The following is an 18084-nucleotide window of genomic DNA, read 5'->3' as shown; positions in this document are numbered from 1 at the left end:
TTTTCACTGGCTGGAATCATACCTAACACAAAAGAAGATGGTTGTGCTGGTTGGAGGTCAATCATCACAGCCCCAGGACATCGCTGCAGGAGTTCCTCAGGGTAGCATCCTAGGCCCAACCATCTTCATCTAGCATCCTAGGCCCAACCATCTTCATCTGCTTCATCAATGACCTTCCCTCCATCATAAGATCAGAAGCAGGGATGTTCGCTGATGACTGCACAGTGTTCAGTGCCATTCGCAACTCCTCAGATAATGGAGCAGTCCATGCCCGCATGCAGCAAGACCTGGACGACATTCAGGGTTGGGCTGATAAGTGGCAAGTAACATTTTCACCACACAAGTGCCAGGCAATGACTATCTCCAACAAGCGAAAGTCTAACCATCGCCCTTTGAGATTCCATGACATTACCATCGCCGAATCCCCCACCATCAACATCCACAAGGTCACCATTAACCAGAAACTTAACTGGACCAGCCATATAAATACTGCAAGAGCAGGTCAGGGGCTGGTTATTCTGCGGCGAGTGTCTCACCTCCTGACTCCCCAAAGCCTTTCCACCATCTACAAGGCACAAGTCAGGAGTGTGATGGAATACTCTCCACTTGCCTGGATGAATGCAGCTCCAACAACACTCGAAGCTTGATACCATCCAGAACAAAGCAGCCCACTTGATTGCCACCGCATCCACCACCTTAAACATTCACTCCCTCCATCATCGACGTACCGTGGCTGCAGTGAGTACCATCTACAAGATGCACTGCAGTAACTCGCCCAAGGCTTCTTCGGCAGCACCTCCCAAATACGCGACCTCGACCACCTAGAAGGGCAGCAGGTGCATGGGAACACCACCACCCCATGTTCTCCTCCAAGTCACACACCATCCTGACTTGGAAGTATATTGCCATTCCTTCATCGTCGCTGCGTCAAAATCCTGAAACTCCCTCCCTAACTGCACTTTTAGCACAGGGACTGCAGCAGTTCAAGAAGGCGGCTCACTACCATTTTTTCAAGGACAATTAGGAATGGGCAATAAATGCAGGTCTTGCCAGTGACGCCCACATCCCATGAATGAATCTTTTTTAAACTGATCAGGTGGGCAGAACAGTGGCAAATGGAATTCAATCCAGAGAAGTGTGAGGTAATACATTTGGGGAGGGCTAAAAAGGCTAGGCAATACACGTTAAATGGTAGGACACTGAGAAATGTAGAAGAACAAAGAGACCTTGGAATGCACGTCTACAGATCAATGAAGGTAGCAGGCTAGGTCAATAAGGTGGTTAAGAAGGCATATGGAATACTTGCCTTTATTAATCAAGGCATAGAATACAAGAGCAGGGAGGTTATGCTTGAACTGTATAAAACACTAGTTAGGCCACAGCTAGAGTACTGCCTGCAGTTCTGGTCACCACATTACAGGAAAGATGTGATTGCACTAGAGGGAGTACAGAAAAGATTTACGAGGATGTTGCCTGGACTAGAGAATTTTAGCTAAGAGGAAAGATTGGATAGGATGGATTTATTTTCTTTGGAACAGAGGAGGCTGAGGGTAGACCTTGATGAGGTGTATAAAATTATGAGGGGCCTAGATAGAGTGGAAAGGAAGGACTCGTTTCCCTTCGTAGAGGGATCAACAAGCAGGGGGCTTAGATTTAAAATAATTGGTAGGAGGTTTAGACGGGATTTGAGGGGAATTTCTTTCACCCAGAGGGTGGTGGGGGTCTGGAACTCACTGCTTGAAAGGGTGGTAGAGGTAGAAGCCCTCATCACAGTTGAAGTGCTGTAACCCACAGGGCTACGGATCAAGAGCTCGAAAGTGGGATTAGGCTGGATACCTCTGTTGGCCGGAGTGGACATGATGGGCCGAAATGGCCTTCTTCCGTGCTGTAAATTTCTATGATTTTATGATTCTATGATTAAGATACTTAAACAGTTAGTTTTGTGCTATTTCTTACAATTTTTCTAACTTTTTGATGGGTTTGCCGTCCCTCGGGGAACACGCAGGTAAGTGTGTTGGGTTCTCAGTGACTTTCTATTGCTTTGACTAGTTGACAGCTGCAGAAGTGGTATAAAATATACCATTTCATAGCGGTTCACTTTCCAATGTCAGAAGATGAAGCCTTCAGGATTTGGAAGAAACTTTTGAGCTGTATGCAGGTTGGAAGTGTTTGCAGTAAACTTTCTATTCACTGTCACCTCCTTGGAGCAACCTCTCTCACCATTGACAGATCGCCTCTATCATTTCAACCTTACCTGCCATCTATTCCAGCAGCATCGATGCCCTTCAGAAAATCTCATCTTGGTCCTCAGAATCCAACCACAATCAGCCCCAACACCAACATCACTAAACACACCAGCATCACCAGCAACAACACCAACCTTCTCCGTAATCACCTGATGCTGCATAGGACACAGAGCATGAGCAATGGACCACATTGCTGCCCGGGAGGCCAGGGACAGCCTCACCATGGCCACATTTACTTCACTTGATGCTGTACACCCTGGCTGCCACATGATTTACCAGGTTGGCACCATCCCACACCAGCACCATAAAGCATCCTTGCAATGCCCAAGTCATTCCTTTCACACTCATCACCATTGTGCAGGGTACCATTATGCCTGACTATTCACTACAATTCACTAAGCCACTTCGAAAGGTACACACAAATCTGTCCCAGAAGGCAAAGGGCTGGATTTTCCGGTCCTGTCTGCCTCTGTTTTCGCTCCAGAGGGGCGGCAATGGCGGTGGTGAGCTCTTCTGGGCGGGCAGCCAGGTTTTAGCACCCCACCGGGGTTTTCGGGGCAAGTCTCGGCGAGGCCTGGAAGAGGCGAGCCAGTGTACAATGCCCCTGGTTTTAACACTGGCTCTATTTTTGAGTCTCGCCTGACCCGTAGCGCCGAATAGCATGCCTTGTTGAGACCGCCTGTGAAAACGGGCGGTCCGACTTATACCAGCTGCAGTGAGGTAAGTAATGTCCACCTCAGGTAAGTGTGATTGTATTCTTTTAAATTATTTTTGCAATTTATGCTGTGGTTGCGTGGGCGATGTATTGAGAATGTTTTTGTTGTTTTTTTTTCATGTTATTTTTCTCCCCAGGCCTCCCTTACAGCGCTCCCAGGCCGGTAGGGGATTTTCACATGCTCAGCTGGTCGAGCGCCCTTGGAGAAGTGTGCAACACCTCCCTTACCGCTCTGGCCCACACTCAGGGCTCAGCTGCCCAATTTTGCTGACTGAGGCGCAAACTATTCCCAGGCGTAAGCTTTACCGCTCTTAAATGAGCAAAGCCAAAAATCAAGCCCAAAGTGTACAAAATAAAGATTTCAATGTTTGACAACGCATTAGTAGAAAGTCTACATGAACATTGGCTAAAACACCCAAGTGCCTACCCTTGCGTGTTGTTAGTTGTTATGATTGGACAAGGATGAGTTGGTCTCCTAAAGGATGAGACTGGGGCATTAATAATGAGGAACAGGGAAATGGCAGAGACTTTGAATAAATATTTTGTATCGGTCTTCACGGTAGAAGACATTAAAAACATCCCAATAGTGGATATCCCAACATCCTGATGGCTTGTATCCTAGGATCCTAAAAGAAGTGGTTGCAGAGATAGTGGATGCATTGGTTGTAATCTACCAAAATTCCTTGGATTCTGGGGAGATTCCAGCGGATTGGAAAACTGCAAATGTAATGCCCCTATTTAAAAAAGGAGGCAGACAGAAAGCAGGAAACTATCGACCAGTTAGCCTAACACCTGTCGCTGGGAAAATGCTGGAGTCCATTATTAAGGAAGCAGTAGTGGGACATTTGGAAAAGCATAATTCAATCAAGCAGAGTCAGCATGGTTTTATAAAAGGGAAAGCATGTTTAACAAATTTGTTGGAGGTTGTAGCGAACAGGGTGGATAAGGGGGAGCCAGTGGATGTGGTGTATTTGGATTTCCAGAAGACATTCGATAAGGTACCACATAAAAGGTTACTGCACAAGATAAAAGTTCACGTGGTTGTGGGTAATATATTCGCATGGATAGAGGATTGGCTAACTAACAGAAAACAGAGAGTCGGGATAAATGGGTCATTTTCTGACTGGCAAGCAGTAACAAGTGGGGTGCTGCAGGGATCGGTACTGGAGCATCAACTATTTACAATCTATATTAATGACTTGGATGAAGGGACCGAATGTAATGTAGCCAAGTTTGTTGCTGATACAAAGATGGGTGGGAAAGCAAATTGTGAGGAGGACACAAAAAATCTGCAAAGGGATATAGGGTTAGATTTTCCATGTTTTTTGCATGCTTAATGCCCATTTAACGTTCATTTTACCGTTGAAATGACGTATAATGCCCATATATCGTCCATTTAGCCACAAAACGGAAACTGACTGCCATTTTCCGGAAACTTATCGGCGAGCGTTACTTTCCCCATGTGTGTAACGCCGGAAAAAAATACCGCCCACCCACTTTTTTGGGGTGTAATCATCAGAATGGGCAAAATCAATGCCCATAATATCGGCCAGCGTTATTTTCCGCACGGAATTAACACCGAGATTCATTAATACCACCCGCCCATTTTTTGGGGGGCGTAAAGAGCACATTTGCCGAAACTAACGCCCAGGAGCTTGCCCACTGTCACTTTCACCACCTTGCACACATATTGCCCACAATATTGCTCGCCCAAAAAAATGCCCGGAAAAAGTGGAACTGTTCTGAACTAAAGCCAGCGGTGTGGCTGCCATTTTTTTAAATCGCAGGTCGCTTCATTCAAAAGGCTGCTTCAACTTCGGGGAAGTTCGGATTGACTCTGGAGTTCTTCTCAGGTGAAGTGACCATCTCAACAGACATATTTTCAGATTCTGGACTATTGGGGGTTTACGCTAGATGTATTTTAGTGAGGAAATTATTGCTTCTGATCAATCGCTATTATACTTTCATTGCAATGGGGCCAGCCATTTCTCAGCCTGCATCAATTAATACGCAAATGCTGCAGAGTGCAGATGGCTCAATGTGCGATGCACATCATTATGTGCCCAATTTAAGACGTGCAAGAATGAGGAGGAGGGCCAGATCATACACACCCCGCACGTACAGGGAAAAGAGGTCTTACCTCGACGTGTCCGACTACACCTGCCTTCGGAGACTGCGCTTCCACAAGGTGGTGATCAATGAAATATGTGAGCTTATCAGGCCACATATGCAGCCTGCCATCAGGACATCAGTGTTGGTCGAGGTCAAGGTCACCACGGCACTGTCTTTCTATGCGTCCGGTATCTTTTGGGCCTCCGCGGTCAAGATTTGCCCTCTGTCTCACCATGCCACCCATCACTGCATTAGACAGGTCACGGAGGCAATGTAGCGCGAAGGATGGACTTTATCAGCTTCCCCATGACCACGACAGCTCAGACTGACAGGGCTGGAGCATTCTACCGCATTGGTAAGTTCCCCAGGGTGCAGGGAGCAATACAGTGCACTCACGTCGCCATGCGGCACCTTCTCAGGACCCAGAGCTTTTTTGTAACAGAAAAGGATTTCACTCCTTGAAGGTCCAACTAGTTGTCGACCACAAACAGATCATAATGGCAGTGAATGCCAAATGTCCGGGCAGCTTCGATGAAGCTCACATCCTGCGTGAGGGGGCTGTGTGACATCTTTAACAGTCGGCCACAAGGACAATGCTGGATGCTTGGTGATAACTGATATGGTCTAGCCACCTGGCTGATGACCCCCCCCCCTGCGTTACACCCACACCAAGGCCGAGAAGCGATACAACCAGAGCCACAGAGACACACATAATGTAGTCCAGAAAACAATAACTGTGCTTAAGCAGCACTTCAGATGTCTGGACCACTCAGGAGAGGAGTTACAATACAACCCTGAGCAAGTAGGTAAATTTGTGGTCGTGTGCTCCATGCTGCACAACCTGGCTATCAGGAGGGGCCAAGAATTGCCAGAAAGGACTGATGCTCCACCTCACGAAAGAGAGGAAGAGGATGACGTGGGGCTGGACGCTGACCGAGGGCCAGATAATCAGGCTGGCTACACAACCATGCCCACGAACCCCTGCAAACCGCAGGAAAGGGCCCGTGGTGGCTACATAGCTGCATGACTCTTACGTGGGGAGCTGATATCTGAACAATCTGCCTGAAAGTACGTTGCTGTGAGTGACAATGCTGACACACTGCTGTGTGTGTGTGCAGCAACAGATATGATCTTTGCAGCGCGCCAGTTGCAGGAAAAATGCAGGGAGTAGCGCCAGCCCTTATACATGACCTTTTTCAATCTTACAAAGGATTGTGACACTGTCAACCGTGAGGGTCTATGGAGCATCCTCCTCCGTTTCGGATGCCTCCAAACGTTTGTCAACATCCTTCACCTGCTTCATGATGACATGCAGGCCGTGATCCTTACCAATGGATCCATTACAGACCCAATTCATGTCCGGACCGGGGTCAAACAGGGCTGCGTTATCACTCCAACCCACTTCTCAATCTTCCTCACCGCCATGCTCCACCTCACAATTCACAAGCTCCCCGCTAAACTGCAGAACCAGTGGGAAGCTGTTTAACCTACGCCGCCTCCAGGCCAGTTCCAAGATCACCCCAACCTCTGTCATTGAGCTGCTGTGTGCGGACGATGCCTGCGTCTGTGCACATTCAGAGGCTGAACTCCAGGATATAGTCAATGTATTCACTGAGGCATATGAAAGCATGGGCCTTATGCTTAACATCCGTAAGACAACGGTCCTTCACCAGCCTGTCATCCTGCACAGCACTGCCCTCCAATCATCAAGATCCATGGCACGGCCCTGGACAACGTGGACCATTTCCCTTATCTCGGGAGCCTCTTATCAACAAAGGCAGACACTGATGCGGAGATTCAGCATCGCCTCCAGTGCGCCAATGCAGCCTTCGGCCGCCTGCAGAAAAGAGTGTTTGAAGACCAGGCCCTCAAATCTAACACCAAACTCATGGTCTCCACGGCTGTAGTAATACCCACCCTTCTGTATGGGTCTGAAGCATGGATGATGTATAGAAGGCACCTCAAGTCGCTGGAGATATATCACCAACGATGTCTCCGCAAGATCCTGCAAATCACCTGGGAGGACAGGCGCACCAACATCAGTGTCCTTGACCAGGCTAACATCCCCAGTATTGAAGCACTGACCACACTTGATCAGCTTCGCTGGGCAGGCCACATAGTTCGCATGCCAGATACGAGACTCCCGAAGCAAATGCTTTATGCGGAGCTCCTTCATGGTAAATGAGCCAAAGGAGGACAGCGGAAACGTTATAAGGACACCCTCAAAGCCTCCCTGGTAAAGTGCGACATCACCACTGACACCTGGGAGACCCTGGCCGCAGACGGCCCGAGGTGGAGAAAGTGCATCCGGGAGGACATTGAGCTCTTTCAGTCTCGACTCAAGAAGCATGAAGAGGCCAGATGCAGGCAGCGGAATGAGCGCGAAGGCAAACCAGCCCTCCCGACCCCTTCCCCTAACGAATGTCTGTCCCACCTGTAATAGGGTCTGTGGCTCTCGTATCGGACTGTTCAGCCATTAAAGAACTCACTTTGGTAGTGGAAGCAAGTCTTCCTCGATTCCGAGGGACTGCCTATGATGATAATAATGTGTGCAGCTCACACATCAATGGTGCCCATCACCTTGGTGCCAGTTAAAGTTGACATTGATTGAAGTTAAGTTTTATTTAACCCTTTCATGTTAATGAATCACCAGTGTGTAATGGTCCAACTATCTGAGACAATGCGCAACAAGGTTATGTTCAATAAAAACATTTTATACCAACATTGGTCTGAAATCATAAGTATCACGGGCAAAAACACCTAACCGCCATCCACACCCCACTTTTTCCACCATTGACATCAATCAAATGTTCAACATGTCCAGCAACACAGAATACAAATGCAAAGCAGGAGGGTGATCCCCAGCCCCCATACATTACAACAAATTGCATACACCCAGATGGAGATATAACACAGCCATCACCTGCGGACATGCACCTCACTTTCCTTCCCCCCTCCCCTTCTTCTCCCCACCTCTACCTCTTCCCCTCCTCACTCCATGGCGCCTGGCCGAGGAGCTCCTCAGGCGGTGCCTCATTGGGTGGGTTGAAGGCAGAGGCTGTGGTTGCACGGGTACAGGAGTGGGGGGTGCCAATGGGGCAACATTCTTTGATGCAGAAGCAGGATCTTGGTCCTTGCCTCTCATCTGCCGTTTGCAGTGGTGGTGCGGAACCTAGGGGTGGAGTGCCACGCTCTGGGACCACTAGGAGGCCTGTGCCAGCAGTGTTCCTGGCTATCACATCCAGAGCCTTCGCCATCCGCGGAATGTACTCAGTCATGGTGGCCAGCTGTCGGGATATGCCCCCCAATGCTTCGAGGATCTGGTCACCAATGTCTACAGTCCTCCTGGACAACTGTACCATCTCTCCGCTGTCATGTGGCGCTCGTGGACCAGACCTGTCGCGTCCATGAAGCCTCCGCGGGGTCGACGCTGTCCTGGGGACAAAATGGGGTGCCCTGTGGCGAGGTGCTTGGGGCCAGTACCTCCAGAGTGGAGGTGGGAATGACCGGAGGACCACTAGATGACCTTGGGGTGGAATGGCTTCTGGAGCGTGGCGATGCAGGTTCCTCGAAGTCCACGCTCTCATCCATAGAGAACAGACCCAGCGGATTGACGGGTGAGAATCGGAGCTCCTCAGCAGATGTAGGATCATCCGGAGAGTTGGACTCCGCGCCCCTACCTTCTGGCCTCTGTGATCTTGCCTTGGGAGGCGCTGCTGGCTGAGCTGCAAAACACAAATGAGGTTATTAGAGGAGGAGAAGGTGCTAGGGTCACAAGGTGAGTCCAGCGCTACACACAGCATATGCATGACAAAAGCACCACAGCTCTCAAAATCATTACAGACATCACATTTCATGACCATTAACACATTTGCATTGCAATGATTTTCATTAGGTCAGCATTATTTCTAGGACAATTTTAGAAATCATCCATCATATATGATTGTTTGGATATGAGTGGGTCTGGCATCTATTGACTTTACATCACGCAATGTTGTAAACTTTACTCACGTAGCATCACTTCAGGGTCTGCAGATGCTTCCATGGCTGTCCAGGTGTGCTTCCCTACCCACTCCTCCATCTCAGTGATGTCGCTGGGAACTGGTGTCCCCCACCCGTTCGCCTCTGCACGGACCTCATCGTCGAAAGCTTCTTCTATAAAAGGTGACAGGACGACATGGCATGAGATCATTGCGTGATATCATTGCTAGGTACTGTCACAGAGACTGATACAACACATAACCGACAGATGTAATCATGATTATTATGATAATTATCATTCTTTACCTAAAACATGCACCGTGACCACAGGCTTTGAGTAAAACATTCCCGGTAAAAGTGGAAGACCTCATATCTGCTGATAGTCACTCCTGACTGTAACAAATCAAATTATATAAAGACATAAGTATATGCAAATCAATGTAATACTTACTCTTGCGGATCCCACAAGGCCGTTCCATCGTTTCTGGCATTGGTTGCCCTCACGTATCTCGTTGGTCGCCGACGAGACCATCTCTGCTAGCTCGGTCTATATCTTCTGGTATGCCTTTGGGGTGGGCTTCCCACGCCCTCCCTGAGTCAAATCACCCCAGCGTAACTCGACCTCCTGCAAGAGGGAGGCATTTGCCTCGTCTGAAAACATCCTCGCTCTTTTGGGTCCTCCAATGTGCTCTTCTCCCAGCTCACTGCTCTCACCAGCGTCAGTCTCCACAGCGTGCTGTGATGCCTCCTCCTCTCCTTCCATTATAGGCCAAATTCGGGCAAACATGTGGCTGGTAACAGCTAATTTTTGTTTCGCTATTACTCTAAAGCTCAAAACTCTCCCTCCTTCCTCCCAAAGCAGCCACACCACACCCAGACACGCCTTCAGTCCCTCTGAGCTCCCTCTCTCTCTGTCTCCTCTTCTGCGTGTCATGATGACCCTTGACCTCCTGAATTGCGGCAATCGAGCCATGCCGTTGCTAAGGACGGCGACACTTTACGGCAGAAGGTCAGAGAGATTTAATGCTACCGCCCCTTTCATATTGCTTGCGGTAACGTCCAATTTAAAAAATGTTGACGAGGTGCTTTGAGAATGGGCGAGAAGCCAGCGATCTGAAAATCCATTTTTACCGCCCACGCCGGAAATAACACCCATTTTTGGGTGATATGCACAAAAGTGTAAAATCTAGCCCATAGATAGGCTAAGTGAGTGGGCAAAAATTTGGCAGATGGAGTATAATGTGAGATTATCCACTTTGGTAGAAAAAAATAGAAAAGCAAATTATAATTTAAATGGAGAAAAACTGCAAAGTGCTGCAGTACAGAGAAACCTGGGTGCCCTTGTGCATGAAACACAAAAAGTTACTCTGCAGGTGCAGCAAGTAATCAGGAAGGCAAATGGAATGTTGGCCTATATTGCAAGAGGGATGGAGTATAAAAGCAGAGAAGTCCTGCTACAACTGTACAGGGTATTGGTGAGGCCACACCTAGAGTACTGTGTATAGTTTTGGTCTCCATATCTAAGGAAGGATATATTTGCATTGGAAGCTGTTCAGTGAAGGTTTACTCGATTGATTCCGGAGTTGAGAGGGTTGACTTATTGTCATGTATGTACATGCTGTTTGTAGCCACCAGATGGTGTCATTGCTGGAGGCCACTGAGCAGCATGCCCATGGTGCTGCTCTGGTACAAAAGGCCAGCCATTTTGTGAGTCAGGCACTTTGGGCCTAAATAAAACAGAAGCAAGTATGTGCCTTGCTTAGTTAAACAGCACTCAGTTTGAACCTTTATTGCATACATAACATTTGGCGACGAGAATATAAGAACCTTTGCTTGCAAAATGAGCATGATTGGATTTTTAGAGCGATTCGTGGAGGGAGACGATTGGGCAGACTTTGAGCCGTTTGAACCAGTACTTCGTGTCCAGCAAAAGGAAGGGGGTCGACGATGCAGATCGGCGCCGGGCCGTGTTCCTCACTGTGTGCGGTTCAAAGATCGACGGTCTGATAAAGAATCTACTCATGCCTAGTGATAAAACAGAGAAAACGTACGAGGAGTTGTGTACATTGGTACGAGAGCACCTCAAGCCAGATGACTGCATCATCATCTCGAGATACAGGTTTTGTACACACGTTAGATCGGAGGGTCAAAGCACGGTGGAATTCGTTGCGGGGCCATGCAAGTTCGGGACGGTGTTGGCAGACATGCTGCGGGACTTCTTTGTTATCGGTATCAACCACGAGGTGATCCTGCGCAAACTTCTGGGGGTGGAGGAGTTGGATTTAAAAAGGGCCATCCAGATCGCTCAATCATGTATGACGACGGACAGGAGTTTAAAGCAAATATCGGTGAAGAACCGAACCTTGGCAAGTACTGTAAATGCGATTGATTCAGCGTTCGCGAAACCTGTGGCTGCACAAAGTCCGCCTGCAGGAATGTATCCGACTTCTCCGTGTTGGCGTTGTGGGGGAAATCATCGGCACCAGCAGTGCCGATTTAAGGAATATAGTTGCAAAGGCTGTCTGAGAGTGGGGCATCTCCAGTGCAAGTGTCCGCAGATGAGCAAGCAAGCTGCGACACACCACGTGGAGGATGAGAGTCAGACTAGCGTGGATCTGGATACGTAATCCGAGATGCCAGAGGAGGAAATGTATAGACTGTACTCTTTCATAACCAAGAGTGAACAAATTCTGAATAATGTGAAGCTTAACGGGATACCGGTATCGATGGAACTGGACTCAGGGGCGAGTCAATTGATCATTATCGAGAGGGCATTTTATAAGCTGTGGGATACTAAGACTGTGAGGCCCAGACTGAGCCAAGCTGCGCACGTACACCAAAGAAGTGATAAAGGTGATTGGCAGTGCACAAATTAATGTGTCATATAACAGTGCGGTTCACGAGTTACCTCTGTGGATTGTTCCAGGCAATGGCCCAACGCTGCTCGGCAGGAGCTGGTTGGAGAAAATCAGAAGCGACTGGAACGACATAAAGGCATTGTTGTCGGAGGAAGATACATGTGCCCAAGTATTGAGCAAGTTCCCCTCGCTGTTCGAACCGGGTATCGGCAACTTCACGGGAGCCAAGGTGCAGATCCACGTGGACTCAGATGCAAGACCCATCCATCATAAAGCTGGGGCAGTGCCGTATATGATGAGGGAGAAGGTTGAAATTGAACTGGACAGACTCCAGTGTGAAGGGATCATATCACCGGTCGAATTTAATGAATGGGCCAGCCCCATTGTTCCTGTGCTGAAAACTGATGGCACAGTCAGAATCTGTGGAGATTACAAGGCTACGATCAACAGGGTTTTGAAACAAGATCAGTACCCGTTACCAAAGGCTGATGACTTGTTTGCGACGCTGCCGGAGGGAAGTCGTTCACAAAACTGGACTTGACGCCGGCCTATATGATGCAGGAGTTGGTCGAGACGTCGAAGAGACTTACGTGCATTAACACGCACAAAGGACTGTTTATTTACCACAGGTGCACGTTTGGGATTTGCTCGGCTGCAGCAATATTCCAGAGGAATATGGAAAGTCTACTGAAGTCCGTTCCCAGAACTGTCGTGTTCCCAAGATGATATCCTGATCACCAGTCATGACGCCAAGGAACATCTGAGCAATCTGGAAGAGGTTCTACTGCATTTGGACAGAGTGGGACTCAGACTTAAATGCTCGAAGCGCATCTTCATCGCACCGGAGGTCGAATTCCTCGGGAGGAAAATCGCCGCTGATGGCATCAGACATACTGACGTGAAAATCAAAGCCATCAAGAATGCACCCAAGCCGCAGAACATGACGGAGCTGCGTTCATTCCTGGGTCTACTCAACTACTTTGGTAACTTCCTACCTAAATTAAGCACCATACTTGAACCACTGCACATGCTATTGAGAAAAGGCAACAACTACGTGTGGGGCGCATTGCAAGACAGAGCTTTCGAGAAAGCCACCAATCTGCTTTGCTCGAACAAGCTGCTGGTACATTATGACCCATGTAAATGTTTAGTTTTAGCTTGTGATGCATCGTCATATGGAATTGGTTGCGTGTTACAACAATCAATGAGTCGGGAAAACTTTAACCTGTCGCGTATGCATTCAAAAGTTTGTCAAAAGCAGAAAGAGCCTACAATATGGTAGAAAAAGAAGCTTTAGCATGTGTGTACGGTGTTAAAAAGATGCATCAATACCTGTTCGGTCTGAGGTTTGAATTAGAGACCGATCACAAGTCGCTCATTTCATTGTTTTCCAAGAGCAAAGGTATCAATATCAATGTTTCATCCCACATCCATTATCTGCCTATGATTATGTCATTTGCCACAGACCTGGCACAGAGAATTGTGCCAATGCTTTGAGCCGGTTGACATTGCCCACACCGGAGGTGGAAATGACACAATCGGCAGATTTAATGTTAATCATGGATGCTTTTGAGAGTGAAGGTACCCCTGTCACGGCTCAACAAGTTAAGACCTGGACCAGCCAGGACCCGATATTATCGGTGGTAAAGGGTTGCATCCTCAAAGGGGATTGGTCTGCCATACCTAAGCAAATGTGCGAGGAGGCCAAACCGTACATTCGTTGCAAGGACGGATGAAGGCCATCGCCAGGTCCCACGTATGGTAGCGAGGAATTGATTCTGATCTGGAAGCATGCGTGTATCAGTGCAACACTTGCACGCAGCTCAGCAAAGCACCAGCGGAATCGCCGCTGAGTCTGTGGTCATGGCCATCCAAACCTTGGTCCAGAATCCATGTAGATTATGCAGGTCCCTTCCTGGGCAAGATGTTTTTAGTGGTGGTGGATGAATATTCGAAAATGGATAGGATGCATAATCATGTCATCCAGTACGTCCACGGCAACCATAGAGAATCTCAATGTCATGTTCGTGACACATGGTCTGCCTGACATAGTGGTGAGCAACAATGGGTCATGCTTCACCAGTTAGGAGTTTCAGGAGTTTGTAAAACTTAACGGTATAAAACATGCAAGGTCAGCACCGTTCAAGCCTGCATCCAATGGTCAAGCAGAACGTGCAGTCCAAATTATCAAGCAAAGCATGAGGCGAGTAACCCAAGGGTCACTGCAGACCTGCTTGACTTGCATACTGCTGAGTTACAGGACAAGACCCCACACACTCACAGGGGTCTCGCCTGCTGAACTCATGATGAAAAGAGGTCTTCGGACCAAGTTATCTCTTGTACACCTGGATTTAAGTAATCATGTTGAATACAGAAGACAGAGTCAACAAGGGTACCACGATCGCGCAACTATGTCACGCGAGATTCCTGTTAATGATCCTGTATATGTGTTGAATTATGGTCAGGGTCCCGAATGGATCGCTGGTACAGTCATGACCAAGGAGGGCAACAGAGTATTTGTTATTAAGCTCAAGAATTAGCAAACTTGCAGGAAACACATGGATCAAACAAAGCTGAGACACACAGACGAGCCAGAGCAGTCGGACGAAGAAAGCATCGACGACCAACCAACCTACCAGCAGCCTTCAGTGGACTCAAGGGTTATCAGTGAACCCGGAATTTCCATCACGGACTTGTTCAATAAAAATGGACTTGCAATTCCTGGCATGATCATTGCCATCCCCAACAAGTCAGCCATCCAGCCACCAGCCACAACAGACTCCGCACACTCACCCAAGGCCGGAATCGAACTGAGACGGTCAACCAGGGAGCGTAAAGCACCATACCGTCTCAACCTGTGATAAGATCTCAGAGGAGGGTATGTACATGCTGTTTGTAGCCACCAGATGGTGTCATTGTTGGAGGCCACTGAGCAGCACGCCCATGGTGCTGCTCTGGTACTGGCATTTTGAGAGTCAAGCACTTTGGGCCTAAATAAAGCAGAAGCAAGGTTGTACCTTGCTTAGTTAAACGGTACTCAGTTTGAACCTTTATTGCATACATAACACTCATGAAAAAAGGTTGAGTAGGTTGGGCCTATACTCATTGGAGTTCAGAAGAATGAGAGGTGACCTTATTGAAACATATAAGATAATGAGGGGGCTCAACAAGGTGGATGCAGAGAGGATATTTCCACTCATAGGGAAAACTAAAACTAGGGGAGATAGTCTCAGAATAAGGGGCCGTCCATTTAAAACTGAGATGAGGAGAAATTTCTTCTCTCCAATGGTTGTAAATCTGTGGAATTCTCTGCCCTAGAGAGCTGTGGAGGCTGGGCCATTGAATATATTTAAGGTGGAGATAGACAGATTTTTGAGCGATAAGGGAGTAAAGGGTTGTGCAGAGCAGGCAGGGAAGTGGAGCTAAGTCCATGATCAGATTAGCCATGATCTTATTGAATGGCAGAGCAAGCTCGAGGGGTCAAATGGCCTACTCCTGCTCCTATTTCTTATGTTTTTATGTTCTTATTTATACAATGAGAATATGTACCAACATATTGTTGAAGCAGGATAGAATTGCTGAACTGCTTTAAAAAAATCTAATTTGGCACTTACCACCAGTAACAATGGTATTTGCTCTCAAACAATAATCAAATGCATTAACACCTCGTGGAACTGAAAGTGTTCTAATGGGCCTGCAGTTGGAGATAAAAAAAAATGTCAACAGAATAGCAACTGGCATGACACTTAAAAAGCCATAACAAAAGTAATGGAATTATTTTTGCAGTTGAGGATATTTATCCTATAATAATGGCCTCTGTTTTCGCTCTAATCTATTTTTAGGTCCTGTATCTTCAATCTCACTAGGCCAGATGCAATCCTACTTCCAGATCTTGGCAAATCCGCACTTTAGTCAGTTGTCAAGAGCTGAGACATAGTAGCTTATTGACAATATTCCATATGATTCTGGTCCAGCAATTCCTTGATTATAAATTCGCATCCTTGTTTTCAAATTATTCGTCCCCTCCTTATTTCTGTAACCTCCCCCAGCTCTGAGATCTCTGCGCTCCTCCAACTCCGGCCTCTTACTGATCCCTGACTTTTTTCACCCCACCACTGCCAGCTGTGCCTTCAGTTGCCTAGACACCAAGTTCTGGAATTCCCTCCCTAAACCTCTTCGCCTCTCCATCTCTCTGGTGTGTGTTAGTTCACAAATTCATCAGAGAAAATGGAACTGTACTTCCACTCTATGGCATTATGAAATAATATTCAAATACAAAATGCCATCAAACCACCCGAAATAGAGTGGGCTTTTAAAATCTAATGCAGATGTGCATATTTTTTGTTGGGTGGAAAAATAACTTAAACTTCCATTGTCATGAAATGAATGAACTCCCAAGTTGCCCAGGTTAGCACAGTTGAATGCCCAAGTTATCACAGTTGAGCAAAAAAATATTATGAAGTTATAATATTGCAACAGTATAATAGTAATACTGGACATAGAGGGGCCAAAATTAACCTCTGCCGGAAACAAGGCGCACCTACTGTTTTTGATATGTTTTGGCTGCCGCGATGGATGCGGCGGCCGATCTTGCGAAATTCAGCTCTTTGTCGTTTTTTTTCAAGCGCGGCGAAAGTCGCTGGTAATGGGGGTGGCAGTGGGGGAGGGAGCAGACTGACCGTCACTAGCGGGGCGGAAGTGGAGGCGAGACGGATTCTCTGCCGCTGTCAGTCATCAGCGCCGAGCTGGTGATGTCATCACGCTGACACGTCACAACGTCTCTCCCCTTCAGTTAAAGGGGAGTGCCTCTGCGAGCTCTGTATTTTTTTAAGTCAGGTCCACTGGGCCACCAGGAAGGGTTTCGGCCGGGCCAGCAGCCTGGCACCCAAAAAGGGTTGCCAGGTTGCCTGTTGCCGGCCCGGACGAACCTGGGGGCATAATTGTCGGCCCGACATGGCTGTCGGACGACAAAAAAAAAAGATGGCGGCCGTGGCAGTGCGCCCTCCCCTTTCATGGCGGCTGCACCACTGTCGGGGGCACTGGCCAGCGGCAGGTCCGCTCCCACAGGGCAATTTCGGAGAGGGGGTCCCCGTCAGATGGTAAGGGGTTGGCGCGTGTACGCCGCGGCGAGAAAACGAGCGGAGCGGTCCCGGACACCGCTCCAATCCTTAGCAAGGGAAATTTCAAAAATGGCGGGCCCTCTGTAGAGAGTAGGCGGACATTCCATGGCGCCATGTGGCCGCCGCTTTCCGGCAGTCAGAGGCCTTATTGAAAGGGGCAATTTCGGCCTCAGAATGTTCGAGCTATCAACTACATTTAACTTCTGTAATGTCCAAGAACTCATTTACATACATCTCCACCACAACAACTATTTGCACTTCTACACTGCTGCTCATGTACAGGAATGTATCTCAGAGTTCTTTACAATAAGAGGAAACAGATCGAGTGGACCCTGAGTGCAGAGAACTATTAGGGGAAATGAAGGGGCTAAGCTGAGGGCAGAGGTCATGGTTGAAGAGCAGAATTTTGAGGAGATTTTCAAATGCAAAGAAGGAGTTGCGAGGCAGAGTGAACTGGGTAGAGAATTCCGAAGGGTCCATAGTGCCTGAAGAAGCAAATCCCAAAGGTCGGAGTGGAGGGAGGAAAGAGTGAGGATACAACGGTGCCAGAAGAGGAGAGGCTGTGTGCAGGAACATAATCTACGAAAATAAGGTAGGGTGGGGGAGAGGGAACAGTGGCCAAGGGCCGTGGGAGAGGTGGCGGGGGGGGGGGGGCGGCGGTGAGTGGATTCGGTAGCCGGAGTGGCGGCGACCTGCTTTTTCTTTCAATAAGGGGTCCCAGCTCCACATTCAGGTAAGTACATTTTCAAAACTTACCTTGTCACTGACAGTAATCACATGTAAGCTAGGTTCTCTTGCAGTAAGGCCTTAAATAGGCATTAGGCCCCTTAGTTGTATATGCGCTTGTCTTAGAACCCTTTTAGGAAATTGATGCCTGGGAGTATGTAATTCGATCATTCTTAAGTCCACCCCGATAAACATGGCGCAAATATGGAGGAAGGAGGCTGAAGCTGCAATATTTAATGGGATGCCCAGCTCCATTAAGCTAAGTCTTTGGATAGTCCTTTTTGGCTGCTGGGGATTTTTGGAGACATGTTTTAACTGCTTTGACT

The sequence above is a fragment of the Pristiophorus japonicus genome, chromosome 9 (assembly GCF_044704955.1).
Source record: "Pristiophorus japonicus isolate sPriJap1 chromosome 9, sPriJap1.hap1, whole genome shotgun sequence".
NCBI lineage: Eukaryota > Metazoa > Chordata > Chondrichthyes > Pristiophoridae > Pristiophorus > Pristiophorus japonicus.
This window is presented reverse-complemented; position numbering follows the sequence as displayed.